The sequence below is a fragment of the Podarcis pityusensis genome (assembly GCF_964106645.2).
Source record: "Podarcis pityusensis genome assembly, chromosome: 10".
NCBI lineage: Eukaryota > Metazoa > Chordata > Lepidosauria > Squamata > Lacertidae > Podarcis > Podarcis pityusensis.
The window spans coordinates 62,500,120-62,512,215 of NC_138035.1; the positions used below are offsets into that span (position 1 = coordinate 62,500,120).

The window sequence follows — 12,096 nt, forward strand, 5'->3', positions numbered from 1 at the left end:
ATATCACCCGCCCCCAACCAGCTGTCCAGAATCTGGTAAAGACAAACATCTGAGGTGGAGAACCTTCTGCATTCCTGGAGGCTCTTGGCAGAATTTAGATCCCCAATAGTTTAGACCATAAAGTTTAGAGTTTAGACCATAAAGAAGGCTGATCGCCGAAGAATTGATGCTTTTGAATTCTGGTGCTGGAGGAGACTCTTGAGAGTCCCATGGACTGCAAGAAGATCAAACGCATCCATTCTTAAGGAAATCAGCCCTGAGTGCTCACTGGTAGGACAGATCCTGAAGCTGAGACTCCAATACTTTGGCCACCTCATGAGAAGAGAAGACTCCCTGGAAAAGACCCTGATGTTGGGAAAGATGGAGGCCACAAGGAGAAGGGGACGACAGAGGACGAGATGGCTGGACAGTGTTCTCGAAGCTACCAGCATGAGTTTGACCAAACTGCGGGAGGCAGTGGAAGACAGGAGTGCCTGGCATGCTCTGGTCCATGGGGTCACGAAGAGTCGGACATGACTAAACGACTAAACAAAAACAAACAAAGATCCCCAATTCTATACCGTGCAGGAATCCCTCCATCCATAAAGCAGGCTCCCTCCTTCAAAAAAATTCACCATCAAACTCATGAAAGCCAGGATGGGGGGAAAGGGATGCTGGAGGGTGTGGAATTTTCCTGTGCACTCTTGCTCTCCCTCAAATGATTTCCATCACACAAACAAACAGAAGGCTTGAAAAGGGCTGTCAATAGCTTTAAAAGAGGACTGGAGAAACTCACGGAGGATAAAGCTGTTATTGCATACTTGTCGTGATGCCTGTATATCACTGCCGGTATCAGCAGCTGTAAGACTCCAAAAACCAGCTGCTGAGGGACAACAGCGGGCGTTTTGCACTTGTGCCCCGCTTGGCGGCTTCTCATTGGTATCCAGCTGGCCACTGTGAGAACAGAAAGCTGGAGCACATAGACTTTTGGTTTCACCCAGCAGGGATCTTCTTATCTTTTTATGTTCTTAGCTGTGAAAACTCTGGGATCAGATGATACTTTGTTTCCGACACAGCTGCGTCCATGAGGCTGTTCTGCACATTCCAAATTCAGATATTCAAATTGGCATCAAGAGATGCCATTGGTCACGTGATCTGCTTCCTGCCGTGCTACCTTTGACCTAGAAAGGCCATCACAGCTTGGGACTCCCATGTTGAAGGCGATAACTCCACACCCAACACAACACAATGATCAAACCCTCTTTCCACTAGCCTCAACCATGGTTAATGCTACCAGGGTTCCCATCTTAACCAGGATGTCTATTGGGGTTTGTAGTTAAAGCCATGGTTTTCCCAGTAGTGATGTATGGAAGTGAGAGCTGGACCATAAAGAAGGTTGATCGCCAAAGAATTGATGCTTTTGAATTAAGGTGCTGGAGGAGACTCTTGAGAGTCCCATGGACTGCAAGAAGATCAAACCTATCCATTGTGAAGGAAATCAGCCCTGAGTGCTCACTGGAAGGACAGATCCTGAAGCTGAGACTCCAATACTTTGGCCACCTCATGAGAAGAGAAGACTCCCTGGAAAAGACCCTGATGTTGGGAAAGATGGAGGGCACAAGGAGAAGGGGACGACAGAGGACGAGATGGTTGGACAGTGTTCTCGAAGCTACCAGCATGAGTTTGACCAAACTGCAGGAGGCAGTGGAAGACAGGAGTGCCTGGCGTCCTCTGGTCCATGGGGTCACGAAGAGTCGGACACGACTAAACGACTAAATAACAACAACAACAACAACAACAACAACAGCAACAGCAACAAGCTGCTTTGAAGACCTTGTGGAAGGGAAGCAGGGTTAGAAACTGGCAGGGTTGCACACATACCTCGTTGCTGGAGCATAAAGCCCACTAGGGCTTTACGTAGAGTAGATGCAGAAGAGGCTCTTTTGAACTACAAACCTTGGATCATCCCGTAGCTTAACTAAACAAAAGCCTTTGTACAGGATACTGATGATGGGAGGCTTTCCTCTTCCCGTACTTCCTCTTCATGTTTTCATCCTAGCTCAAGAATTTATTGTAGCCATTAGTCTTCCGAATGAAAAATTCTCTCTCCAGTTTTGATTTTATGATAAATCTGGGGAAGTATATTGCTAACATATGAAAGGATGTATTAAAAGTTGTTTGTATCAAGAAAGAAAATAGCTACAGGCCTTACAATGGAAAGGTGATGATATATTTGTTGTCACCGAGGGAATTGTTGGATCATAGGCACTGCAGATAAAAATCTCATCTCGATCAGAAATGCTATTTCCTCCTTGCAAGACTCAGTTTTACCCAGAATGCTGGATACTTTCCAAAAAACCTAAACCTGACAGAGAAAAAAACAAACACCAGACCAAAAGTAAGTGTGTTGAAATTTTGCAAGTATTTTTTTAAAAAAAGAATTCCCTGTACTCATTTATTTATTCTAGAATACGTTTCTAGTTACACAAAAAATTAATATATTTCAGGGATCCATTTTAAATGCGATAGGACTATAGCAGGCATGTACAAAGTCCGACTTGGGGGCTCAATCTGGCCCACTGGTTGGTTTAATCTGGCCCCTGTGGCAGTTTATTTCAATCCTAAAAAATCCTAAATCCTAAAAGAAAGCTCAACAAATTTGGGGTAAGATCCTGAAAAAAAACAACTCAACAACATTGGTTGGCCCCCATGCATGTTCACTTCATCATATCTGGCCCTCTTTGAAAAAAGTTTGGGCTCCCCTGCACTATGGGAAAGATGTATTCTGATCCATCAATTTATTTATATATTAAAATATTGGCATGCCACTTTTCCAGCTGTTTGGAGGCGTTTACAATAAATACTTTTTTGAAAATACAGATAAAACAAACATTGAGAACATCTAACATCATTTTAAGTAGCCACAGAACCCAAAACCAGTTGTATCGTTTTGAGCAAGAGGCATCTGACCTCCTGCAAGTTCCACAGTTTTGAAGCTGCCACCGTAAGGACCCCTACTCTGAGCTGTGACTGTCGCTACTGCCCACAAAAATGAAACTGACAGAAACACCTGCAGACTAGATTTCAGGAAGCAAGTGGGCTCATACATGGAGTGATGTTTCTTGAGGCACGGAGCATTTGGACCAACAAAACACCAAAACAAATGCTCTTGGTACGAACCTCCAAAACTGGACAAGAGTTGGGGGGGGGGGCTCCCATTGGTGCTATGTGCACATGTGGTTGTCAGAATCATGGCAAGGGAGGGCATAGTCTTGTCTTTTCATACAATCCATTCCCATTTGTAACTCACTCTACGTGGGGCTGCCCTTGAGACTGACCCAGAAACTCCAGCGAGTGCAGAATGCCACGGCGAGACTCCTTATGGGGTCCTCGTCACAGGATCACATTCACCCGGTGCTATACCAGCCGCACTGGCTCCCGTGGAGTACAGGACCAGCTTTAAAGCCCTATACGGTCTAGGACCCTCATACCTACGGGACCGCCTCTCCTGGTATGTCCCACGGAGGACCTTACGGTCTTCAAACGAAAACATCTTGGAGGTCCCGGGCCACAGGGAGGTTAGGCTGGCCTAAACCAGAGCCAGGGCTTTTTCGGCTGTGGCCCCAATCTGGTGGAATGCTCTGTCACAAGAGACTAGGGCCCTGCAGGACTTGACATCTTTCAGCCCCCCACAATGTCCCCAAAGTGCAGAGATGAAGCACAGGGTTGAGTGTGGTGGAGCTATAATGGCCAATTCCTCCTCCTCTTGCCACGAAGAGGAATGAGGGTCCAATCAGCTGGTGGTACTGCCAGGAGGAGGTGAAGGAGAAGCCACCGGCCATTGAAGCCACATGGCTGCCACATTTGGCTCCGCCCCTGGCTCCTCCCAGTATCCCCCAATTGCCCTCACAAGCTGGCATCTCAGCAAGCAAATAACACTAATACAGTGGTACCATGGTTCTCAAACTTAATCTGTTCCGGAATTCTGTTCCAAAACCAAAGCGTTCCAAAACCAAGGTGTGTTTTCCCATAGAAAGTAATGCAAAACAGATTAATCCGTTCCAGACTTTTAAAAACAACCCCTAAAACAGCAATTTAACATGAATTTTACTATCTAGAATCATAGAATCATAGAGTTGGAAGAGACCACAAGGGCCATCGAGTCCAACCCCCTGCCAAGCAGGAAACACCATCAGAGCACTCCTGACATATGGTTGTCAAGCCTCTGCTTAAAGACCTCCAAAGAAGGAGACTCCACCACACGCCTTGGCAGCAAATTCCACTGTCGAACAGCTCTTACTGTCAGGAAGTTCTTCCTAACAGCTCTTACTGTCAGGAAGTTCTTCCTAATGTTTAGGTGGAATCTTCTTTCTTGTGGTTTGGATCCATTGCTCCGTGTCCGCTTCTCTGGAGCAGCAGAAAACCACCTTTCTCCCTCCTCTATGTGACATCCTTTTATATATTTGAACATGGTTATCATATCACCCCTTAACCTCCTCTTCTCCAGGCTAAACATGCCCAGCTCCCTTAGCCGTTCCTCATAAGGCATCGTTTCCAGGCCTTTGACCATTTTGGTTGCCCTTCTCTGGACACGTTCCAGTTTGTCAGTGTCCATCTAACGAGACCATTGATTCATAAAATGAAAGCAATAATCAATGTACTGTACTATAAAATAAATAAGACAGTACTGTAGATTATAAAAATTAAAATTATTTTTTCTTCTTACCTGCACTGATGATAGTCATTGTTTGGATGGTGGGGCTTTGATCCATTTCCGCAGTCACACAATCAATCAATCAATCAATCAATAGTTGAACTGGGTTCCACGTAGTCACGAAAACAAATTACCGACAAAGCCTCAAAAACAAAAATGCAAAATAAATAGCAAAAACCAAAGCGCCAAATTTAATGTGTTCCAGAAGTCTATTTGACTTCCAAAATGTACAAAAACCAAGGCTCAACTTCTGATTGGTGCAGGCGCCCTGGTAACAACAGCCACATCAGATGTTCAGCTTCCGAAAAACATAACACTTGCTTCCGGGTTTTCAGCGTTTGGGAACCAAGGCGTTTGAGAACCAAAGTACCACTGTATTGTAAAGTGGAATCAGTTCAGCTGCTAGACATTGAGCGATCGACTGCAGAGAAATTGAGTGATACACATGCACCTGTGAATGAGACCTAAACGTGTCCTACCTTAGGAGCTGAAGCTATGAAAAGCCATGAATGAGGACGTAAAACAAATCATTTTAGGCACCTTTCGCTGCGGGTGTCATTGCCAGTTCAGCCTTGAAAAAGAATCCCAAATAGTCATTAGCCTACTTTAATGAAAACTGCCGGTGAAGGCTGCCACTTGTGTATTAAATCATTATTTTTTCATAATTTGATACTAATCCAGTGTTCTGTTTTTTGAAAAAGAAGAAGAAAGAAGCAGCTATCATTACTCGGTGATTATATTTTATGCGTTCACAAATGTGCAGAATGACAAAGTATGTTTTCATGCCAGATTCACTTGTTATGCCCTTGTGCTTTTGTAGCAGTAAAATGGCTTATAGTATCCTTTTCAGAAGGAATTAGAGCAATTGCATTTTTAAAAATAGCATTTCTGCCTAAGCAGCAACCGATAGTACTGCAGCCACAGCTTTCTACACAAAGGCTGGAGAAATATAATAATCTTAAATGGAAGAAGCAATAATACGATAGTGAGACATTCTGAGTAGCTGGGCTTAAGCTGCTGATTACTGAGGATGCTAATTTTGTGGCAGTGCCAGAATTTTATGTTAATGCTATTGAACAAAAGGCTAAAGCATTTTTTAATTTAAAATTACTGAACTATAAAATTGAAGTATTAGATTAGGTGGACAAAGGGAAATACGATGTCAAAAGTGCATTTCTGTCACCTTCGCTTGAGTTGAACTTTTGAAAGGCGGCGCCTCGTTGTTTTCAGTCAGAATTCTGCCCTTGCTGTTTTGAATGGTGCCCATCAAAGATGATTCGTATTCAGCTATCTGATCGAAAGCATCACCTGCATATGGGTAACATTGTGTGACTCCACCCACATTTTATGGTGGGTAGCTTTGCGGCCCGTGGCGATCTGGCAGGGGGTACAATATTGGCTGTCCTGCTGGCACCTGGTCGTGCCAAACAGTGGTGGAGGAAGCTGATTGGGCGTCTGGGGTGGCGAGTGTGCCCCACACCCAGGGGCAGGGCCAGCCTCCCATGGGGCCAGGCAGGGCAGGACGCTCCGTGGGGCCTCCGAGGAGTCTTCCTGCCTCCTCCCACTCAGCCACCCTACAGCTGAGGGAGAGGCGGTGGGCGTCAGGGGCGGCGAGTGTGCCCCACACCCAGGGCCAGCCTCCCATGGGGCCAGGCAGGGCAGGACACTCCGTGGGGCAGCACAGAGCCTGGGGGCGCCCAAGCCACCGCGTCACTCCCAGGAGAGACGCATGGCTCAAACACGCTGCAGACCCAGTGGTGAGTGCCGCCTGCCATTTTGTTACCTCCCTTAGTGGTGACACCCGGGGTGGTCCACCCCCACCGCCCCCTTCCTCTGCCCCTGGTGCCAGGGGCACGGGCCAAGCTGTCCTCTGGGAGCGGGCTTGGCTGACCAATCAGCACTGGCTGGGCATGCTCCTGGAGGGAATTTAAAGGGCGGGCACAGCAAGGCAGCCACCCATGTCGGTTCTCCTGCCCTCCCACCCTCTAATTTTGCTCTTGCTATGGCCTTGCTATGGACCATGTCGGTCGCCGTTTTCGGGGCCGAGCAGGAATTTCCCCCACTTGGCAAATTGGCACTGGCCATTGGGTTTTCACCTACCTCATAGCAATCACCACAACTTTGTGAGGTTAGGCATTGGGCAAGCCTTTGGTTGGTTGGAGAGGAGGTTGTAGCTTCCGCCTGCCCCTCTTTGTTAAGGGTGTCCTGTTAAATTCATCCGGGGAGACTGGCTTCTGTGCGATACCCAGACGGGGGCTAGGGCCATAACACTCCCACCGATGGGGATCCCTGAGGGGGGAGTACCGCTATTTGAAGTGGGTCATAGTGCCCCCCCTAATGGTGGTTTACCCTTAGATGCTCTCCCAGCAGACGAGCAGGAATGATATAGTCTGGCTTCATCCAATGTGTACGCCAAACCGCTCACATCTGTAACCAATGAAGTTGAGGGCTATTTGAACCCATAAACCAAACACCATTGGCTCTGTGTTTACTCATCGCCTAGGGAACTGCGGGTCACAGGGTCTTGGCACATAAATGCCATCTCTACATCACAGTAAGCACTTTACATATCTTGGTATAGGTGTGCTATATAAATAACAAGTATATTAACAACCTGTGTGCTGGGAAAGTGGGAATATCATCCACTGATGTGGAGAACATGGTCCCATAGCCTACCACAGGTACACCAAATGTGAAAGATGGTGGGATTATCCACAAGTAGGCCTCCTTAAATTTATTCTGAATGTTCTCTGTTTCTCTTGGTTTCTTACAATTCTGATACGACCATGAAACTTTCATAATCATACCCTCCAACATTTCTCAGATGAAAATAGGACATTCTGTTCTACATCAAGAAGCTTCTCCTGCGTTTATCTCTCTGCACATATTTACGTCATGTACAGATCTACATCGGTCTCCTTGAGCCAACTGCAGCCTCTCCACCTCACCTATCTCATAAGATTGTTATAAAGAAAAAAAAATGAAAGGGATATACAATACCTTCAATGGATAAATAGAATGAAATAAAATTTTAGCTGTATGCTGTCTTGAGTAAGGGGAAAAATGGGAAGAAATAATAATAATAATAGTAGTAATAATAATAATAATAATAATAATAATAATAATAATAATAGAAACCATGAGAATGATCAAGAACATACCAGAGACTAAATCCTATTGAACTCAGTGGGGCTTACTTCTGAATAAAAATGCTTAGGATTGTAGTGTAAGACTGCACAGTCTTTACCCAGTTATCTGGGAGTAAGCTCCAGTGAGACTTACTTCAGAGTAGACATGTAAAGGCTTGCAGTGTAAGGCTCAATTTAGAATTAAGTAATAAACACACCGCACATTTCCTTAAAAAATGGTTGACTTCTGAATCATTGGAATTAAAGAATCTAAAGTGTTAGCAATTAGTAAGACACATTTCACTCTTACATGACACTGCCCATAAATTTTGGTGGCTCCTTTGTTAAATGTCCTGATTCAGTAAAGGATAGTAAAGCTCACCTGTCGAGGAAGTGTCCAGGTTTTCTTAATGGAAATATTCATGGAAGGCTTGACTGCTGGATAAATATATGGTTTAGAGGAGGTGTCCATTAAAATCTCCATTCAAATATGTTCCCCCTCACGAATATCATCAAGCCTAGGGAATCCCCACCAGAGATCACAGAGACAGTGAGAAAATGAGGAATTCACAGCATCCTGTAGTCAATCCGATGGGCAGAGCAATATTGGCTGGGCAGAAAAGAGACATGAATGAGTGTGCTGGTCCTGAGGGTTAACCGTGCGGTGAGGTCCGAGTCCAGTCCAAGTTCGAGGAGGCTGTCCGTCAAAGCTGAAGTGGGGTCCAAGGAGAGGAGTCGGGTGAGGTCAGGAACTCTGGCAGAAGAGCAGGACAGGGTGCAGGCAGGAACAGGCTACCAACAATGTTGCTCCCGCAACCTGGGACTAGGGCTGGCTGGCTTTCATCTGCCCTGAGGCATAGGGCAGCCCCGGTCCACAGGTGACTCGCCTCTCCTGGCCTGGAGGCGAGCACTCCTCCTGTGGGAACTTAGTTCCCTCCGCCTCTCTGCCCTGAGACTCTGCAGCTCAGGAGAGGCTGGAGGATTACCGGACCCAGAGGCAACCTCACTTTCCCCTGACGGGGCTGAGAGTGGAGCACCTGCAGGCAATGGGTCCTCCATCACCTCAGGAGCCAGAGCAGACTCAGCTGGTGCCTGCACCTGAGGATCCAGCACAGGTGAGGACCCTTCAGGCTCAAGCCCCAGCCCCGGCTCAGCTGGTTCTGGAGGCGGGGACTCCTGTGCAGGCTGGGATTCCTCAGGTTCAGCCTCCGAGTCTGAATCCCAGGCCACCACAATGAGTGGCATCACAGTTATTGCATCTGCAGCCCCACCAGTCATGCCAGCCAAGATGGAAGGCAGAGTGGGCAGGCAAAACCCTGGAGCTGGCTTACCAACCAGGCCCACATTGTGCCTCATGTTGCTGAGTGATGGCAGTGGAGGTGGTCCAGTGGATCCTGGGCTGATCCAGCTCCTCCCCACCCACAGAACACTCCATTTGGGGACTTTCCATGGACAATCACTGGTAGGAATCCTGCTGGCAGTACTTCTGCCCACCTGTACTTCCAGCGAACAGAACAGGCAGCTCCATGCTGATGGAGTGACGTTGGAATCCCTCCATGGACAGAGGCTGGCAGAGATGGGTGGAGGGCGGCCTCTGGTGGATCAGTGGTTCAGATTGCAGTCTATGCATGCTCTCTATTCATGGACATCAAAATGCAAATAGACTGATTTCCCATCCATTACTTTGAAGCGCCATCTGGAAATGTGTCAGGTCCCACCTAGCTGTAGCTTCTTGCAGGTGTCTTGAGTTGCAGTTATCTGTGATAAAGTAAGTCCAGAACTACAATTACCAATGTATAGAGCAGAGGTGGGAAACCCTCTAGATGTTGTTGGAGTCCCATCAGCCTCAGCTAGTGTTGGCAAAAGATAAGGATGATGGGAGCTGTAGTCCAACAACACCTGGTTCCCAATCCCTGCTATAGAACATTTCTGAATTAGTGAAGACCTGTACTGAGGGGGGGGGGGATAATCAAGGATACGAAAGAACGTATAGAATTAGAGAAGGGCTTTAAACCTTATTCCTTTATAATGAAATATTTCACTTCAGCTGGATCAGCAGTTTACCTTCAGACAAGGGCGGGGGGGGGGGGAGTTTAAATTATCTGGGTTCATGAATGTGTGAAAGATTGGAGCCATTCTTTTCATCCTGGTGAAACATTTACAGTGCCCCCAGAAAACATATTCTTGTTAAATGAGATCAAGGGGAAATTGGTGTCAGGCCTTTAAACCCAGCTGAGCTTCCCCAGCTGAAACGGCAAATAGCTCCAGCTGGACTGCAAATGAACTTCGGGTCATCAGCTGACAGTACAATGCCACGCCAAGCTCGACGGGCCATTTCGTAAATTACTCGGTTCCTAAGCATGAGTATAGACTAGGCTCCTCCTTCCCAGAAAGAACACCCTACATAACAAGGGAAAGCCCAGTCTGGCCCAGGAGGAAAAGCTGCAGAGAATTTACTTGCTTGCTTGTTTTGGCCATGTGACAAAGCCCTTTGCTGCAACTGCCCTGGGAATGCAGTGCTTAATTTTCAAGAAAAAGAGGTTCTGGAAGTCATCATGAACACCTCCCTTGTTGTTTTACAATGGCAATAGTGCCCACCTGAGAGGTGCTGTAACTTCCGACTGAAGGAAGTCCTACCTGGGAGTGCAGAAGAAGAAGACGAAGAAGAGTTTGGATTTGATATCCCACTTTATCACTACCCAAAGGAGTCTCAAAGCGGCTAACATTCTCCTTTCCCTTCTTCCCCCACAACAAACACTCTGTGAGGTGAGTGGGGCTGAGAGACTTCAGAGAAGTGTGACTAGCCCAAGGTCACCCAGCAGCTGCATGTGGAGGAGCGGAGACGCGAACCCAGTTCCCCAGATTATGAATCTACAGCTCTTAACCACTACACCACACGCAAGGAAGCTCTGGCCTCTGCCACTTGGTGTTCATTGTTGAAGTAAGAGTAGCAAAAACAAAGCTAAGACTCTCAAATCATATATATGACTGACACCCTTCTTTGGAAATTAAACCAATGTCCAGACTTTAACATTCAAAAACTTTACTTGCAGAAACTTACAGTTATAGATCATGGGTAGGCAAACTAAGGCCCGGGGGCCGGATCCAGACCAATTGCCTTCTAAATCTGGCCTGTGGACGCTCTGGGAATCAGTCTGTTTTTACATGAGTAGAATGTGTGCTTTTATTTAAAATGCATCTCTGGATTATTTGTGGGGCACAGGAATGGTTTATCCCCCCAAAAAAAATTATAGTCCAACCTTCCACAAGGTCTGAGGGACAGTGGACTGGCCCCCCTGCTGAAAAAGTTTGCTGACCCCTGGTTATAGATGAATTAAAACCTAATATTTACAGTCTCATGCTTCACCAAGCATGGGTTTACCGTCTCTTCTTCTAACATCCAAACAACTGTATTTTCCTCCCTTTCCAGAGCTCAGTACTCAGCCTTCTGTATCTCAGTTAAGCCATGGCTTCAGTTACAGATAGGTAGCCGTGTTGGTCTGCCATAGTCAAAATAAAAAAAATCCTTCCAGTAGCACCTTTAAGACCAACTAAGTTAGTTCTTGGTATGAGCTTTCGTGTGCAAGCACACTTCTTCAGATACACTGAAACAGAAGTTGCCAGATCCTTCTATATAGTGAGAAGGTGGGGAGGGGTATTACTCAGAAGGGTGGTGGGAATGGGAGATTGGCAGATAGCTGAGATGAGCCTGCTGACGACTCTTAACGACTGTAATAGGTCTTACAGGGAAAGGCAAGGGGTGAGCCATTTCTCACCTTCTCACCCCTTGCCTTTCCCTGTAAGACCTATTACAGTCGTTAAGAGTCGTCAGCAGGCTCATCTCAGCTATCTGCCAATCTCCCATTCCCACCACCCTTCTGAGTAATACCCCTCCCCACCTTCTCACTATATAGAAGGATCTGGCAACTTCTGTTTCAGTGTATCTGAAGAAGTGTGCTTGCACACGAAAGCTCATACCAAGAACTAACTTAGTTGGTCTTAAAGGTGCTACTGGAAGGATTTTTTTTATTTTAAGCCATGGCTTGCAATTCCTAGGAGAGGTTTCCAATTTTACCTTCTCCTTCAGCTTTGCTCTCTTTCTTTCAAGCACAGAAGCAGCACTCTGACACTCTATTCAACATGGCAGTGTTCACAGTGGATTCTAAAAACCGTCATCTTACTTCATGTAAAATGGAGCGTCTCCTTCACTGCATACCTTCCATGTGACCATTGCTAGCCAGTCACATGAGAGCTCTAGAATTCAGTTACCAACCA

The 12,096-nt window shown here is 46.4% G+C and overlaps 2 long non-coding RNA genes across 7 annotated transcripts in view; both read right to left on the reverse strand.

Moving 5' to 3' along the window:
* The window catches only part of LOC308486730, a 34,388-nt gene extending 27,005 nt beyond the window's left edge, over window positions 1–7,383 (reverse strand). For 2 of the 6 annotated variants that reach the window (XR_013991235.1, XR_013991236.1), the window contains exons 1-3: window positions 6,794–7,383; window positions 5,877–6,001; window positions 5,173–5,264 (exon numbers count right to left, since the gene is read on the reverse strand). This is a non-coding gene — a long non-coding RNA (uncharacterized lncRNA). Of the gene's footprint in view, window positions 1–2,191; window positions 2,345–5,172; window positions 5,265–5,876; window positions 6,002–6,793 lie in introns of all 6 variants that reach the window. The other 4 variants (XR_013991238.1, XR_013991237.1, XR_013991239.1 and 1 more) reach the window with 4 other exon arrangements.
* Window positions 7,384–7,887: 504 nt separating this feature from the next.
* Window positions 7,888–12,019, reverse strand: LOC308486756. Its single transcript, XR_013991273.1, has 3 exons — window positions 11,897–12,019; window positions 10,279–10,458; window positions 7,888–9,579 (listed from the first exon to the last, which is right to left on the reverse strand). It is a non-coding gene; the product is annotated as an uncharacterized lncRNA (long non-coding RNA).
* Window positions 12,020–12,096: the final 77 nt, after the last annotated feature.